The sequence below is a fragment of the Arvicanthis niloticus genome, chromosome 11, assembly GCF_011762505.2.
Source record: "Arvicanthis niloticus isolate mArvNil1 chromosome 11, mArvNil1.pat.X, whole genome shotgun sequence".
Taxonomy (NCBI): Eukaryota; Metazoa; Chordata; class Mammalia; order Rodentia; family Muridae; genus Arvicanthis; species Arvicanthis niloticus.
Window position 1 is genome coordinate 60,954,348 of NC_047668.1, and position 18,460 is coordinate 60,972,807.

Genomic DNA, 18,460 nt, shown 5'->3' on the forward strand with positions numbered 1-18,460 from the left:
CTACAGTCCTCAGTGCTAGGTGTACAAGGTGCATGCTATTGTGCTTGGCCTTTGGGTGGATCCTGGAGTGTAGGACTCAGGCACTCATGCTTACATGCCTTTACTAAGTGAGCCATTTACATGGTTTTATATCATGTTCTTTTCAAAGGGGGCCAATACCTGGGATTGAATTCAATGCTCTTCATAAGCTGGGCAAGTGCTCTCCCCTGGACTGGCAGCCCTAGCCCTTGGCTTTTTAAACACGATTTCTTGTTGTATAGCACAGGCTACCCTCAAACACAGGATCCTCCTATCTCTGTCTCCTCTAGGCTGAGATTACAGGCCTATCCAACCATGCCCAGCTATATCACATCTCTAAATTTTTTAATGTTAGGATGATAATATTTCTGGGATTTGACTTCTGCCCTATTTGTTTTCTTTCCTAATAGACAACTGCTACCTGGTTATGTTGAGCTAATTCCTGTAATAGACAAATTCTTTATCACAGTGTGTGTTTGTGTGTGTGTGTGTATGTGTGTGTGTATGAGAGAGAGAGAGGTGTATAAGTAAATGTATGTGTATTTTTGAAATAATTTTTAGTTTCTAAGGTTATCCATACAAATAGTATCTAGTTATTAAAAACTTCTTGTAGCCTAAGTGCACTTTACAAGTTTGGTTTTTCAAGCTTTTCTGTGTGTGTGTGTGTGTGTGTGTGTGTGTGTATGCGCGCACGCACACACATACTCTCATTCATGTGCACATGCACAATGGGCCTATGAGTACACATAAGTACACACATCCATGTACATTGCATGTGTGAATGCAGGTGTCCACATGTCTTTGTACATATATTGGTGCCAGTCCCTGCCTTCTACCTTGTTTGTCTGCTGCAAGTGTCTCTGGAAGCTCTGGGATTACCAGTGCTTGAGCTTTCTAGCCAGCTTGTATGTGGGTTCTAGGGATTGAAACTCAGGTCCTCATGCTTGCACAAGGCTACCCTTTAATCCACTGAGCCACATCCCCATTCCCAATTCTTAAACGAAACATTCTAAGTAGGATTGCTTTTGTGAAAAACATTGTAATTATGTATCCTTTTTCAAAGCCTATACACAGACTTGGAAAGCTTTGTTGGATAGAAAACAGGATCGAGGGAGCAGGTGAGAGTCTTGTTGGGTTGTGCACGGGCCTCCAGGCATCTTGTGTGGGATTGAATGCTCTCCCCTAACGAGTCTAGAAAACACCAACCCAACAGCTGCGATGCTGTTTAATGACCAAGCTAATGGTTACAGGTGCATCCAGGGATTGCAGCCGCTTGATGGGAATCCAGCAGAAACCAGAGCACTTCCTCCCACATTGCATTCCAAGGAGTAGCCTGCACGGAGAGCCTTCTTTTCTTTAGAGAATAACCCTCCTCCCAAACAAAATATTTTCATTTTTTCCCTTTATTCATCAATTAAAAATATTATTCCTTGTGGTTCAGTTAGAGAAAAAAAACTGGTCTAAATCCTGGCCTAAATGTTGATTTTCCACCCCCTTAATTCACTAGATCTGTAATGAGAAAGAACCATTGAGGTGGGCTTTGGTTTGTTTTGATAGGGAGGAAAGACAGTGAAGAATGATTCTCTGACCTACTTCACTCCCCTCCCTGCATTTTATCTACCCCAGTATGAATAATAAGGGTAGATGACATTATTTATGTATATTTTTTCCTCTCCTGTCTTGCCACCTCTTTATTGTGGGCTGAATGGTCTCTCCTGCACATCTCTCCTTCATTTGGGCTGGAGCAGTGACGTGGACAGGATGAGCATGGCTCTGACTGATGGCTTTACGAGACCTCACATGTTCCCTCCCTCTATACTGGAGCCCAGACCGCCTTGGAATCTGTTCTCTATGTGTGTCTCTCTGCCTTGGTCTCTGTCTCTATCTTTGTCTCTGTCTCTCTCTGTGTGTCTTTTTAGATCACCATGCCAGTAGGACAGAAGAAAGATGGCTGGGAACGATCTAGACAAATCAGTTGTGTGTCTCAGTCTGGCACACAATCTGGTTGCAGTTACGTAGGTTGCATGTAGGTAGAAAAATACCATATGGATAACCTCACCTTCTGGGCACAGTGGGCTGGAAAACATAGGAATTTGACCCAAGGGAAACCAGTGTGGGGCTGGCCAGCTGTCTGTCAGAACCTTCCCAGGCAAGGCTGATGCTGCCTAAACCAGACTCAACAGAAGGCCTCTTAAGGGATTTGTAATGGAGACTAGCTGAGAGGGAAATGGACTTACCAAGGGAAGTTGAGGCAGCCTCAGGGAAACTTTCTGCCACATGAATCCTGGGTGCAAGAACACAGTTCAAAGTTGTTACAAAGGCCTGGGCATGTAGCAGCCTGTGATGGGCACCCAAATGTATTGTGCTTCTCACCTTCAGTAAGAGACACTTCCTGAACTGAGTCCTGGTGTCTCTGAGGTCTGGCTTGTGGGAGCTGGATGCCTGCATTCTCTTGAGATGCTCATCTTCCTCATTGCTCCTTGCAGCTTTTGTGTAACGCCCTCTTGCCTCAGATAATGTGAGCTTTCTTCATTGTAAACAGAAAGACCCCAGCTACTATGACGTCTGTTTCCACCCTGCTCCCTAACAGCTGCATGTCCGGACTCTTGGGTGCCCAAACATGATCGTCTTCTAGGGAGGGAAAACCCAGCTAGCTGCCCTGCATCTTTGCTTCATGCCCTTTATAGCTCCTTCTCCTGTCCACATCCCTCCCTTCTAGGAAGGTGTGAGTTGGCTGGGCACATAGGAAGAGGGGAAGGGTGGGTAAGTTTCAAAATTCTCCAAGACCCTTGGAAAAATTAGAAAACCCAGCAGGGCCTGATTTATGGATTTGAGTGCCCATCTGGATTATTTTTTAATAATTAAAGTAGTTATTGACAATTCTATGGACTCTCACTTCTCAGCCTCTCTTTCGTCTCCACCTCACTCCATCACCTCTCTCTCCTCCCTGGGGTCCCTTTTCCCACACTGATGTCCTTATGTTTTGCTTTGTGACCCACTGATTTTAACTAGTGATGTCTGTGTGGCTATAGGCACCCCTGGATGGTCCCATATGATTCTCTTACAGAAACGTTTTCAGTTAGGGCTTGAGGATTCTTGCTCACTTTGGATGGAGAATGTCCAGTTGACATTGGTCCAGTGAGTGTGGCTTGGGGAACCTTTTCAGGAAGTCTTCCTGCAACCCCATTTATTCATCTTTATTGGTCTGGGCTTTCTGGCAACCACAGTGTGGTATTTGTGTAAATACCCATCAGGCATGCCTTGCCATGTCCTGTACATAGAAACGCCACAGTAGTTAACTCTGTCTAAAGGATTATTTCAGAGACATGTAGTGGAGAAAGTGATTCATGTTTCTTGTCAGGGGTCCCAGTTTCCGAGCCACACCTGAGTATATCTGGAAAAAGAAACCCTACAGAAGTTATGATAAGTTGTATTTTTGGTCTTTAAAGATTATATAGCTAGAAAAATGAGACACTCTCCCTCATTTGTTTGGCACCTTCTCTGTGTTAATGGCCGTACTAATGTCCGTGTATGCATTTATTAAGCACTCTGTGTCTGAATTGCTTAACAGTAGGCTACATTCAAAGAGACACATCCCTGGGTCAGCTCGATGCTGGATGTTCATCACAAAGCACACTTACAAACCTTCATGTCATGTGTTTCTCACCGGTCATAATCACTTCCTATTTATAATTAATAATAATAATAATAATAATAATAATAATAATAATAACAATAATAATAATATTCAAGACAGGGTTTCTCTGTATAGCCCTGACTGTCCTGGAATTCACTCTATAGACCAGGCTGGCCTGGAGCTCAGAGATCTGCCTGCCTTTGTCTCCCAAATGCTGCAAATAAAGGCGTGTGCCACCACACCTAGCTAATTTAATTTAAATTTTGAATTGGCAAAGGAAGTATTAGATATCATTATGCCATTTCCAAACAAACTGCTTCATTAGATTCTCCCCTTCCCCTTGACCTCAATAACCCACTTTCTAACCTCTCAATAACACAGCCTTCCATTCCACTTTCATGATATATGGGTCTTATTGTCTACCCCACCTTCTTTAAAACCTCTTTTATCCTCTTTGTCTCCTTTCTGGTTTTTAGGCTACACACACACACACACACACACACACACACACACAGCACTTAGGACCTATATATGAGAAAAAGAATCTATGATTTTTTTTTTGTCTTTCTGTGTTTGGGTTACTACTTTCAACATAATGCTTTCCAGATCTGCCTATTTTTTTTCTGAAAATTTCATAGTTGTTTTGTGGCTGAATAAAATTTTATTGCATTTAGGTAGCACATTTTTATTATCCATTCATCTGTTGATGGACATCTAGGCTGCTTCCAAGGTCCTTGCTGTTGTGAATCGAGTGGTGATGAACAGGGTGTGCCAGTGCCTCTGTGCTGGGATATGGAGTTGCTTGGGCATATGCCCAGGAATGATATGGCTCAGCATATATGACAATCCTATTTTTAATTTTTGAGAACCTCCCCTTACTCAATTCCATAATAGCTATATTAGTTTGCTCTCACCGTGGCAGTGAACAAGCAGTCCTCTGTCGCACAGCCTTGCCATTTGTTGTCCAATTTCTTGGTGACAGCCATTCTGCCTGGGAGGATGTGGGTATATCAAGATAGTCTTAATTGGATTTTCCTGATGGTTACAGATGTTAAACACCTTAAGAATACACATTGGATGTTTGTGTTTCATCTTTTGAAGATTATTTATTTTGTTAACTCATCTGTTGAATTGCAAGGTTTTTTTGGTTGTTGTTGTTTTTAAATTCTGGGTACTGGGTTCTTGTTTCAAGAATAGCTAGCAAAAATCTCCTTCCATTTTGTAGACTTCAACATGATTTCTTAGTGCAAACAAGAGGGTCAGTCAAAACAAGCTGTGTGAGGTTACTCCTGGTGGGACACAGCGTGCTGGTTTCAGGAAACTTAGCTTTATAATAATACATTCTAAAAATAACAAAATCTATAGAATAACACACACATGTAAAGCACTAACATAGTAGTTTCTTATCATTATCAAGTATAGGTATTACTATAATTGTGTGTTTTTAAATTGCCTGTATTTGATATATTTATATGTGTGTGTGTGTGTGTGTGAGAGAGAGAGAGAGAGAGGGAGAGAGAAAGAGAGAGAGCGCGCTCATTTATGTGTCTGGTTATGCTCAAGTTGTTGTATGTGTGAAATGATTAGAGAGCAACTTTGGAAGTCAGTTTTTTTTTCCTTATACCATGTGGGTCTCAGGGATCAAACTCAGATCCTTAGGCTTGACTGCAGGCACTGTTATTGTTGCAGACCTCATAATGGTCTGATTTTACTTGTCTGCCAATGACAGCACGGGGCACATGTGTATGTCATTGTTCCCACACATCTGAGTAGAGTATTGTATCAGATCTTAATGACGTCACTAAGCAATAGGGATTTGTTAGTTCCATTATAATCCATGATGAGGCCACTGTTTAATATGTGACGTATCACCAGCTCAAGAGTCATTAGGAGACTAATGGTATTAGGACATTATCCTGATCATTTAAAATGTTATTCATAGAAGTTTAACAGAAACCACACATTTAAGTGAAAATGGCCATAAGAGATCAGTAATTCCAAAAAGTACTATTTTACTACTTTGTCTAAGTTAGTTTTAGGTGACTGGGTAGCCAAAGTTCAATTACATTTTGAGAATTTGTGATTTTGTGAGCTGTAGGAATTTTGTGTTATTTACCTGTATATGGAGTTATTATTAAGCACTGTTCAGTTTCACAGAAATAATTCAAACATCAAAGCTTTTTCTGATCTGGGATACCTTTCATCTAGATTTCACCTCTTAGAGAAAGAAGTACAGAGTTGGTTTTTGATGTATCTTAACATCACTACAGTACTCATCAGAGAGGGATCTATCTTGATGAGGCAAAAAACCAAACCAAAACACACACACACACACACACCAACAAAAAACGAGCAAATTGAAAATGAGTAACCTCAAAAGAATTAGCTTACATCCTGAAAAATGATTTCTAATGACATAGCATTAATTTATTTATTTATATTGGCAATGAATCATTCTTAAAATTTTATTCATTGCATGATACTGGAGATGAAATCCTATGATTTGAAACAGGGCAAGTTTTCCTAGTGATGAGACCTATTGAATTTGGCAGTAATCCCTTGAGGGAATCACTTAAAGGTGAGCCAGAGAGAAGTTTGCATGGAGACAAAATGAAGAACGTGATATGAGCAGTGTCCTACAAGCTTGGTCTCCCTGGTGCTGTAATACTAAATTAATTGCGAGATTGAAAACTCCTAATTGTCTACACAACACATTACTTCAGCATATTTTCCTTTAAGTTCGGGTCAACTAGCAAGAGTTGTTTTGGTAATTGCAATTGCAAAAGTGTGGATATTTGATTTTTCAGAGCTTCTTAAAGCAAAATGCATTCAATTTACAATGTTGTTTTTGTTCCCTGTGTTTCTTTTTGTTTGTTTATAAGAAGCAATTAGAGACCATCAGAGTGCATTAAGACATCCATTGTTGGCCTGGTTGGTAGTACCAGTGATTTAGATGCCTATTGAGGGCCTATTGAGGTCTTCTTTCTCTTTTATGCTCCGTGTGTGTGTGTGTGTGTGTGTGTGTGTGTGTGTGTGTGTGTGTGTGAGAGAGAGAGAGAGAGAGAGAGAGAGAGAGAGAAAGAGAGAGACAGAGAGAGACACAGAGAGACAGAGAGACAGAGACAGAGACAGTCCTAGGAGGCTAGGAGGGAACGTGCAGGTGGGTATGAATATGAGCGCATGTATGAGGACATCAGCAGCCAACCAGTATGTTGGTCTACATAGTTTGTTTACTTTGTTAAAGATGGCGTCGGTGTTGGCCTGAAGCTCACCAAGTAGGCTAGGCTGCCTGTTTTTACCTTCACAGTGCTGGATTTCACATGTGTGCTATCACACCCAGCTTTATTTTTTGTGTGGGTCCTGGGGGGTACACTCAGTACCTCATGCTTACAAGACAAGCACTTCACTGACAGAGCCATCTCCCCAGCCCCTTTGCTCTGCCTTTTGGACATTCTTTTTCTTTTATACATAATTTATAGTCATAAAGCATCCTAGTTCATTTTATCCCATGCATCTCTCGGTCTTTGGTGTTATAGACTATTTCCAAGTCAAGTTATGAAGGTAACAGAAGCTTCAGACTATTCAACTCCTTCTAAGTTGTATGGCTTGCACCATGAGTCACTGGGTGAGAGTCATCCATCCCACTGTCCTTCCCACTTGTCTTCCTGTGAGCTCTGAAGCCTCAGTTTCTGTTGCCTTGCTCACTGCTCTTCCTTGTCACACCCACCTTTGTTCCCCTGTACTGTTTCTCATCAACAAAGATAGACACTTAACTAGTAGGACATTAGTTATAGATAGGAGAGAATAAAAGATGAATAAGAGAGGGCATACTTTTTTTTTTTTTTAAACATTTTGACTGAGGTAAAAGGAAGGTGTCAAGGTAGAGAGGCATCTGCAGACAGAAGGACACAGGATCAAGAGGGCTGGGTCTCTGCCATTCAGCTGGACTTAGGGTGATAAAAGTTGGAAAGGGAGAGGGCATCCTAAGGATGGCTGTCAGAGAAAGCAGGAAGAAAGTTTTGTAGGGGATGAATCTGCATGTGAAGGAGGAAAGTGTGGTAATGGAGACACTGGCATTATGGCCTTGCTAATCCCTGGCTGTCCATGTGGGTGTGGCTGAGGATGAGGGCCAGTTGTGTCTACATGGAAAAGGTCTTCAATTACTTTAAAGGAGTTTGATTTTGTCAGAGCTATTTGTAACAAGAGCTATACAAGTGCTATAGGATTCTATTTGGTAGGGTGAACATTGGGGATGACCTAAGATCTATAAAGAAAAGAGCCTCCCCTGAGGCTTGTGGGCAAGTCTTGGAATTTGTCGATTGGTAAATGCATAACCAAGTAGCTGTCTGTCTGTTTAGTCAGCCTTTCTCCTCCACATACAAGCAAGCTGACGCTATTTCTGGGAATGGTGAGTGACAGAGCAATGGCAAATGTCTCCACTCACTTGCTTTCTGAAAAACAACAAATGTGGAGATAAATAAAACCTAATTCCATTCCAAAATTAAGGGGCAGAAAATCTGAGTCACACATGACATATTCAAGCACTATTTCCTGCAGACCGGCTAGATGGTGTGGGTATAGGCAGGTGAGTGCTGATTTCTCTGCCTTGTTCTTCTTGACAGCGAGGATGTCATCTTTGTGAGCTCCTTTTCTGCCTCCTCTGTACCCAAGTCCATGCCCTGGTGTCTGAAGCATGTGCTTCAGCTACTAGCCTGGAATCCTTAAGGGAGGTAGAGATCTTTCACATATGAAAAAAAAATGACATCAATGTTTTCCCTCTTGGGAGACAAACTAATAAAGTAACATCCTGAGCCAGAATGCCTCTTACTATCTGCTCACCCCTCAAAAAGCAAGCAAGCAAGCAAGCAAGCAAGCAAGCAAAGCAAAGCAAAACAAAACAAAACAAAACAAAACAAAACAAAACAAAAACACAACTATGAATAAGCTACTAACTCTCCCTGAATATTTTAGATTATGGTTATCAATTGCTTCTTCCATCTAGCTTGAGAAAATGGGTCTAGTGAACTTCCTTTCTTCTTGTTGTTTTTGTTCTCCCTCTCTCTTCTCTCTTCCTCCTCCTTTTCCTTCTTCCTCTTCATTTTCTTCCTTCTCCTCCTCCTGCGCCTCCTCTTTCTCCTCCTCTCCTTCTCTTCTTTCTCTTCCTCCTTCCCCCTCCTCTTTTTCCTCCTTTTAACAGAATAAGGACCTGTCTTCTTTCAAAGATATTTTTCTTTAACTTTTGAGTCACAACAATCCATATCCCATTGTCTATTGTGGATGGGGCACACTGGTATGTCTGAGAAACATTCAGAGTTAGAAGTGGGGTCTTCCAGATGTATTCTGGGCAGATGAGTTCTGGAGGAAGTGTTAGAATAAACATTATAGAACCACTAGCTGTGGTCACAGGGACATAGGAACAAGGAATGCACCCTGTCTCTGTTTTTAGTTAGTGGGGCCTGGATTGTAGAGTCATGTCTGCCACTGAACTACAGTCTAGAATTTCTCCTGAACCTTGCTGGGCATTCCTTGTCCCTAAACTAAAGAAGTATGTCTGGGTCATTGGCTCTTTTCAGGATCTATAAGGTCAAAGAAAACTATTTTACAAAAAAAGCTCAGAGAATGAAAATGTCAAAAAGTTATTAGTGTGCTTTGCTAGTTTGGTTTATGACAGTCTGTGTTTTCTTTCTTGAAACATTGGGCCAGCTCCTGTTGGGTGAGTAAACTATGTTTTGGGTAAGAGTCTTCTGACTAGAAAATATATTGTATCTTCAGAAATACTGGATTGTATTCAACGGACAGAAATAGGATTTTTTCCTTCTATTTGTAAAGAAGAAAATTATATTAAAGGTGATAAAAATATAAGAAGAACAATGTAAGATCAAAGGAATGCCAAATTCTCAAGATGTGGTCTTTTTAAATGTATGACATTCTAAAAAATTTTATAAGTGTTTAAAAACTGTACTTTTTAAAAGAGGTCTATCACAGCCAAAGTACATGGCTTGAAACTGAAAATGGACACCCAGACAGAATTATTAATTTAATAGCCTGGCAAGCCAAAGATGGGTAAGATTCTGCATAGAGCCTTACCAACTTAAGACAGAAGTGCATTGCTTTTGATAATGCATATTCCATGATGGGTAAGGAAGGCATTCTTGTCAGAATGATCTAAGACAGGGTCAGTCTTGCTTATGAAATATAAAAGGGGGAGATGTGGAGAGCATTTGCGGCTGCTTGGCAGAAATCTGACATTGGCCAAGGACAAGGAAATGGGCTTCAGGCAGGAATCTGACATTAGGTTAGAACAAAGAAGTAATTTCAGGCAGGAATCTAAATTTTAGGCTGGAACAAGGAAGTAGGCTTCAGACATGAAAGTGACTTTGGACTAAGACAGGGAAGTAGGCTGAGATATTTTGGTCATCCTGATAAGCCCTTAAAAACAGTGATCATGGTAGTGTTCTTGGAACTTTGTTTATTGCCTTCTTTGTTCTTTGACTATTTGTGTTTATTGTCTTGCTTGTCTCTTGACTATTTATTTGCATCTATTGTATTGCTAATTCCTCAACCTAGAATTGACCTTAATACTTGCATATAATTAAATAGTATAAAAGCAAAAAGGAGGAGGGGGGATGGGATGGGGGTTTCTGGGGATAGTAAATGGAGAAAGGGGATGACATCTGAAATGCAAATAAATAAAATATCCATTAAAAAAGAAAGGAAAAAAAATAAAAGGGTCCATCACAGCAGGAGAGGATTAATGGTAAGTCCAGGGAAAATCAGAGTTGTCAATTTTTGTTGTTGTTATTTGTGTTTAGTTGTGGTGTGTATGTATACTCATATGTATGTGGGCATGCATATGTTCAAGTGCAAGTGTGTGAAGATCTGAGGTTGGTTTTGAGTGGTTTTCTTAACTGCATGCTTTAGTTTTTGAGGCAGGATCTCTCCCTGCAGTTGGAGCTTGTAGATTCTGTCTCCCCTAGATCATTGCTTTGCCCTTAGGATTCCCCATCTGTCTCTCACAAGTACTGGGATTACAGGTGGGCTAAAATACTCACCTGGATTTTACTTGGGTTCTGGGCATCTGAACACACATCCTTACTCTTCTTGCCCCACAAGCACTTTACCAGCTGAGCAGTCTTAATTCTCCACTCAAAGTAAAACACAGATTGAATGCACAAGGTAGGAAACTAGACCTGAAATACATGGAAATAGGGGATAAAGCCTTGCATCTTCATGGATGTTCTTTTAGCTAGGCTGTCTCTCTGAGCTTAGAACCATAGTGTCTTTGTCTTTTGGGGTGAATGTTATCACTACTTTCCTAAGAGTTATTACATCTGGACAATGATGTGTTAGCAGTGAATGAATCCATAGTAAGTTAGAAATACATGAAAAACCAAACACCTTAAAGACCCCAGATTTTATCTTTGAAATTAAAGGAGTCTTCTATCAAATGATTGGTAACAAAATTGTTTTTCTTTTGAAAATGTGCTGAGAAATTCTATTTCCTGTTACCTAAGTAATTATTTCTTTTGGTTTTATTTAATTTAAAATTGTTTTACTTTAAAAAATCATTAGTTATTTTGTAATGTTTTAATGATTTAGAGAAAATATTTTTAATAACTGCAGAATTTCCAAGACATAATGGCTTCTGTTTTCTCTCGCTCTAACATGCTGGTAGTTGAAATACTTCTCTAGGCAAGTGTATAGGTAGCAAATGTATTTTAAGGGTAAAGGTTTCATAGGTGTATCATGTAATTCCCCATAGGCAAATATTAATATTTATTTAATTTCATGTCATGCCCAATTCTCATTCTATTATTGCTTAAGTACTTGGTTATTTTTGTGGAGTTTATATTCTTGTGGTATAATAAAAAGAAACTTACATTGAATAGAAAATGCAAATGAAAGTACAATTAGGCAACGTGGGGGTGGTATTGAAGTTTTATCTTTGGTTGCAGTGAGAGGACTTCCCTGATAAATTGATGGGAGAAGGCTTGAAGAACATGAGAGAAGTAGCTGTGTGTCTATAGAAGGATATTCCAGTTGAGGGAGCAAGTACCAAGACTGGAGACAGGAGTGTAAGTGTTTGAGGAATGGTGAGGAAACCAGAGCGGAGGGTGGGCAGAGTTGTGGGCTTGGTTCCATGGGTTTTGAAAAGGCCTTTGGCTTATACCTTGATTGAAGGAGACTCCATGGAAGGGAGGAGAACCATGCTGTGACTGTTCTTAGGAAAGGGTGCACTGGATGCTGTGAGGAGAGTGAGGAGGAGGGGATGGTGGAAAGCAGTGTCCAGAGAGGAAACAGCTGAAACAGTCTAGGTGAAGTGATGGCACACTGCAGCAAGATGTTACCAGGGGTCAGAGGAGCCGCTGATGCTTCCTAAATAACAACTAGCAAACAGCATTGCTGGGGTATTGCTGTCAGATGACAGAGTAAAAAAGAACAAGATTAGATATAGGGAAGAGAGCTTAGTTCTGGATATGTTTGACTAAGAACATGTACCTAGCAGTGTATATAGTTGGCTTGTTGCGTGCGTGTGTGTGTGTGTGTGTGTGTGTGTGTATCTATATAGACACATATATTTATGTGTGCACATATGCATTTAGAGTGCTTCCCGTATGAATAAACACATATGTACAAGATTAAGGTGATATTGGCTCATGTCACTCCACAGAAATTCATAGATGGTGTTTATGTCCATGAAACAGCACAGGATAGAGTCATCTACTAATTTAGTATAAGGAAAGAAAGCTACAAATGCTGAGCTCTGGGACTTACCCGTGGGCTGAATCATGAGGATGAGAGATGAGGAAAGAGTGAACCATAAGCAATTAAGATAACTTAGAAGTCGAATGAGGAATATGCATCACAAGGTGTGTATGCGTGTATGTGTGTGTTTTGTAGTGTGTCATATATAGTAGACGCTGGAACAAGAGAGACAAGAGAATTTGTTGTTGCATTTGACAGTGTGCAGCCCTCTGGTAGCCTCCCTAAAGGCAGGTATAATGAAGTGTTAACAGCAAAGCCTAGTTGGTTTTGACAAACTGAAGATGAAATGGTAAGAGAGTCAGGAGATAGCTTTTGGATGTGAGGGGGCACAGTGAAAACTGATTAACATGAGCACTAGGTGATGTGGTTAATATAAATAAGAGAGACCATAGAGAAAAAGCACACTGAACATGGCAAGCGCACGGGACATGGCCAGGCCTGGAGAGCAGGGGAGAACAGTGGAGGAATAGAGATAGCTAGAGAGATAGGGAATGGAGCAGGGGCTGGGGGATAAGAAAGAGTCAGAGTTAGGGAGTGAGCTAAGGGAGAATAGCCCTGTTATAAGGATGAGGACCTGGGGAGTGGGTGGAGAGCTAGGATGCTAACATGAACTTAGAATAGGTACCTGTGATGCTGAAGGAGCCGGGAGGCCAGGATGGGCTTTGACATGCTGATGGACACCACAGTAGCCATTTGTCCCCTCTGCCAGAGGTAAGAGGATTCTCTCTTTGGCAGATGGAACCAGTTTCACAAGTTCCTGAGCAATACTGCCTTTTATGTAATGGTCAGAAATCCTGTAGTCCAGGTTGAGCTGGACCTAGACTCAGTATTGGTCTGGGGAGGAATGGGGCACCCTTTGGACCTGGTAGTTTTGTATTAAGGAGGTTAGAGAAGAATAGAGTGGAGAAGAAGAGACTAGAATTACATGAGAACAATACAGCATGATTGCTTGCTAATGAGGATGAACGGGTGTGGGTGTGGAATCTCTGTGAAGGCCAGAGTGGACAGCATCTTGTGTCCAGGGGAGGGATTGACCTTGGGTGGGCTAACATTCTTCATCCGAAGAAAGGCAGGGAAACTTAGCCAGAGGTCACCTAGTGAGTATGTGTCCTTAGATTCTCTCTTCTCTGTGAGAGTTAGGTAAGTGAGGCATAATGAGAACATGGGGTTGGTAGAGGCTGCACATCTCAAATAGGTACATTTATGTTTTAAAACATTTGACTTCTGCTGTGTGTGTGTGTGTGCGTGCACGTGCACAAATGCTCATGTGTGGGCAGGTGTACCTGGACGTGTATGTGTGTGAGTGTGAGTGTATGTGTGTGTGAATATGAGTGTGTGTGTGAATGTGTGTGTGTGTGAGTGTGTATGTGTGTGTGCAGAAATGCTCATGTGTGGACAAGTGTACATGCATGTGTGCATTCGTGTATGTGAGTGTGCGTGTGCGTGTGTGTGTGTGTGTGTGTGCACTTGTAGAGGACTGAGGTCACCATCAGGAACCATCAAACTTATTTTTTGAGATAGGATCTCTCACTGGAGCCTAGAGCTAGGCCATTTGGTTAGGCTGGCCAGCCAGTGAGCCCAAGAGATGCGCCTGTCTTCATCCTTCCAGCTTTGAGATGACAAGATCAAAGGTGCACAGCCTTGCTCACAGCCTTTTCTCTTTTTAGTGTGGGCTCCCAGACTCTCATGTTTCCTTAGAAAGCACTCTGTCCGCTGAGCTACTCCTCAAATGCCTCATTTCTGCTTTTTGATACGCAGTATCCTCAGGCCAGACTCAGAAATTTATTATTTTGCTGAATACAATTTTCTACTTCTCTCTGTTCTTCCATAAGGCAATTTTCATAACTGAGTATAAGTAGAAGGAAATTTCTATTTATGTGTGTGCACTCTAGAGAAAAACATAACGAGCATGCTATTCCCTCTAATGACTATTAAGAGAGAACTGGGAAGGGAGAGGAAGGTCAGCGGTCATTGGAGTTGAGTCACCTGTGTGGCAAGTAGGACCTGCACAAACTCAGAGTAGAAATCTCATAGGATATTCTTTCTGGGAAGATTGTCCAGTCCTGGGCATTACCCCATGAGGTTATAGATTTGATGTTGCTTCTTTCCACTTTGTTTGAAAAGCACAGAACACTCCCTGAACATTCTTTTAATAATCTAGAAGGAGTTAAATCTGGAGCTGAATGGTAAAGCCCTGTTGGGCTAAACAGCATCGGACCCTCTAAATAGTTCTCCTTCAAAGAATTCTTGGCCTTGAGGCAAGAGTTGGACTGCAAGTGGGTGCATGGCCTGTTGGCTCAGCCTCTCTCTTGCTGAGTGGGGAGGATGCCTTACCTATGTTGACTCATTCCGTGATCTCTTCAGATGGGCTTCAGTTAATGGCAGGATGATGGCATTTCATCTGAGAGGCTGCCTCGGACGGACGTTGCCTGTGCTCTCTGGTTCCTGTAGTTTAAGTTGGATGAGTGCTGACACGCTGGAGCTGCATTCTGGGTGCATGCTAAGGGGATCGTACTTGTTCACGACATCTGAAGTGAGGCTTAAACTTGTGATATTTATTTCTCTGGCTGCCTCGGTTTTTGGTCGCATCTTGGTCCGATGATTGAACCATGGCAAGTGAACTCTTTTCTAGGCTGAAGTCCATTTGTCAGAAACAATTTCCATAGTTTTGAATTTTTTTCTTTGGGTAGCAATTGTGCAGCGTAAATGAAAGCTCCCCCCTTTAAAAAATATAAATCTCGGGAGGGTATCAGCTTTACTACCATGGCACTTGCCATTCATTCTGAACGTCTGTGGTTTGCTCTGAGCCAGGCATCAGTGCCTCTTCTTGGAGGTATAAGTTCACGCAGGGTCTGGCAGAAGTTGTAGACAGGATGTTGACTCTTGAGTGTCTTTGACTGACTGACTAGGAGGCCCAGCAGAGGTGCTACATGGCTCCAGGCAATCTCAGCTTTTAGCCAAGGCCTCTAAAATTCAAGGTTTTAAAGTGCTTGCTTAAGATTTCTGGAGCTGATTTACCTACAAGGATCTTTTAAAATTACACTTGTTTTCTCTCAGAGAGAACAAGGGTAAGAGCTCTTCAGGGAGCTCCCTGCTGACTCCCGACTGGTCCCTTTTTTGCTTCTCAGATTTAGTAGTTCTCATCAGCTAGGAGATGCTTTCCACCAGTATCTTCAACCACTGTTAATTAGCCTTATTTTCTGACTATGAAGCAGGGCTTTAGACAGAAATGACCTCCAGCAACCTGTGAGTCCCAGTCCTCTGAGGGGCTCCTTGTGTTATGACAGTTCTGAGTCACTTCACTTATTTAACTTTTGCTGGCAACCATATACAAGACACAAGAGTCCCTCAGTAATAGGTGAGTCATGAAACTGTCTCCTATAGCCCAGTGGCCTTTGGAGGACTGCTCACATCAGAGTAGACTCTTGGATGGTGACTAGTATAGGCGTTGACTCCTTGCATCTGAGGAAGTTGAAGCTCTCATTGGTAGGCCACAGTTTTGTGTACTTGAAATGTAAAGCCCTTCCTTAGGAAGGCAGAAATGGTTTAGAGACCTCAATGCTCATTTTAGACCCCGACAGGAATCTGAAGAACTGGTTCGTGTCAACTTTTTTTTTTCTTTCTGATACTGATTTTGGACAGTTTGGTGTGGAAACTTCAGAGGAATCATTATGAAGAATTAAATGTATTGTGATAAAACAAAAGGACCCACCAAGAATATCAATGTCTATTTTGGAATTAGACTCTAGCAAAAAAGCTTGTAAAACATAAGAAGTATGAAAAAGCATGTATCTTCTGCTTCTCAGACAATATGAACATTGTAAAAATAGAGATTAAGTCGTATGATGCTGTCTTTGCATTTTGAAAATTCTGATGATTGCGGGTCTACACACACACACACACACACACACACACACACACACTAGTCTGGGAGAATCTCAAGTACTGCTCAGGTGACTACTGTAGCTCCAAGGTGAGGCAGGACTCATGGTTGACTGCTTGCTTTCTTTGGATGTCTCAGTTCATATAAGCAAACATAATTTAAGGGAATGGGTATCTGTATAGCAGTTGCTGTTGCTACAAGTGAATGCTGGAGAGGACAGAATAGTTGGCACAGGGCTTTCCATTTCATTATTGTACCATGAGCCAGAAGAAATCCAAGTTTATATTCTTCTGAAGAGAGATGTTGCCTGTCCATATATACATCCCTCTCCCCAACGTGGGCTTGTACTTATGCACAAAGTGTCCTCAAGATACTTTTAAGCAGAGTCTGACAAGGTTGAGCCGTAGCTGATTTGTTTGTGTTACTGTTTAAAAAATAAATGGGAAGAATTCTGTTCAGCCTCTGACAGTATTCCATTGCATGATTTTACATTTCTAGGGTAGATGCCCAGATAATTGGAAAGTATTCATGTGAAGTATTCAAAGTTGAGGGCAGAAAATTGTTTCTTCAAATAAAGTTCTACCACACAGCCACACTTACCACTTGCATGCTGCTTTTAAAAACTCGTCCGTGTCTGTATCTGGGTGTGAGGGAAGGGGAGGGGCTGTAGTGAAGGATAGAAGCGGGTATCAGATGCCCTGGAGCTAGAGTCAGGGGTGTTTGTGGGCTGCCCAACAATGGGTAGTTGGCTCCAAACTGCAGTCCTCAGGATAGGGCAGCAAGCGCTGAGCCATCTTTCCAGCCCTCTAAACAGCTTGGTACAGGTGCATTTGGGCTATGTCAGCAGAGCCAGATGGTTCTGATAGTGTCCTTTGGCCTGCATTCTTCTGCTGCAAGTTCTGACAGCCATTGCTTATACAATGCCATTTTTGAAGGATGCTGTAAGCCCCGTTTGCAAGTAAAATATCTATTTATTAAACTATTTCCTTCCTTCCTTCTTCTTTTCCTCTCTTCTTCCTTTCTTTAGTTCCTTTTCTTTCCCTTTTCTTAAGATAGGGTTTGGCTATGTAGTCCTAGCTAGCCTGGTATTCACTGGGTAAAACAGGCTGGCCTCGAACTCACAACAGTCTTTCAGCTTGTTTCCCAAGTTCTGAGATTACAAGTGTTCATCTTCATACCTGGCTTAAATGATTCACCTTGACTTCTAGTGTTAGAACCTCTAGGGAAGGAAAACCATTTGAAAAGAACCATGGGGCTTTTTTTTTCCTTCTGAGAAATTACAGGAATCAGGCCAACCCAGCTGATGGCTTTAAACTCCTTTAGCTTCATCTTTTTGATGGCCTGTCAGTTTGCTTGGAGCCTTTGAAGGGTTGTCATGTGGAAGAAGCATTGGATTGTGAGACAGGGAGACCTGCATTTGGACTAATAAGTTGCTTCAAGACCACATTTTCATTTAGAAATCACTCTGTGCCTACGACAGGGTTGGTCATGAGTGGCCTGTTGTAAGGCTCAGTCAGATAAAACCTGGAGGGCTATTCAGTGCCTGTAATCCTATCAGTGTATGAGTGATGACTGTGTAGAAAAGCCTGCGAGGCCCCACTCCAACTTTGAAATTGTAATGGCTTCTCTGGTTAAAATTTGGTTTCTAAGTTGAGGTTTGAGCCACAGTTTAATTTATTGTGAGTCTCTAGAGGCATCCTGGATGATTTTATGAAAATAGAGTTCTTGTCAGGCTAAAGAAGTCAGGGGTGGGAGGGAGGTGTGAGATTGAATAGGCTTCACTAGGCGCTGGTCGTCTTTAGAAGTTCCATAAAGACTGGCAAGGCAAAGACACTGTTTCTCAGAAGACTTAAAATTGGCACTGACACTGTCATCAGTTTCTGCCAACATCCCTACTTAATGCTTTGGGGCTGGGAAAGAGGAGGGACCTGAATGAAGGTATATCACAGACAGAGAAGTCAAAATGGGGTGACGATCTTCTGCAGTGTAGAGATGGAGCTGTGAAGACCAGATGTGCAGGGCTCATGTTGTCTCAGACTAATTGTGCTGTGTTATCAAAAGCAGCCACCAATAATGACCATGACTGTGTTCCAATAAAACTTTATTGATAGAAACCAGGCGGTGGGTCGGTCAGGTTTGGCCTGTGGGTTAGAGTT

General features: G+C 41.7%; 1 protein-coding gene across 5 annotated transcripts in view; it reads left to right on the forward strand.

The window, feature by feature from the left end:
• The window catches only part of Ltbp1 (latent transforming growth factor beta binding protein 1), a 381,523-nt gene that overhangs the window by 154,718 nt on the left and 208,345 nt on the right, over nucleotides 1–18,460 (forward strand). The window lies entirely within an intron of this gene.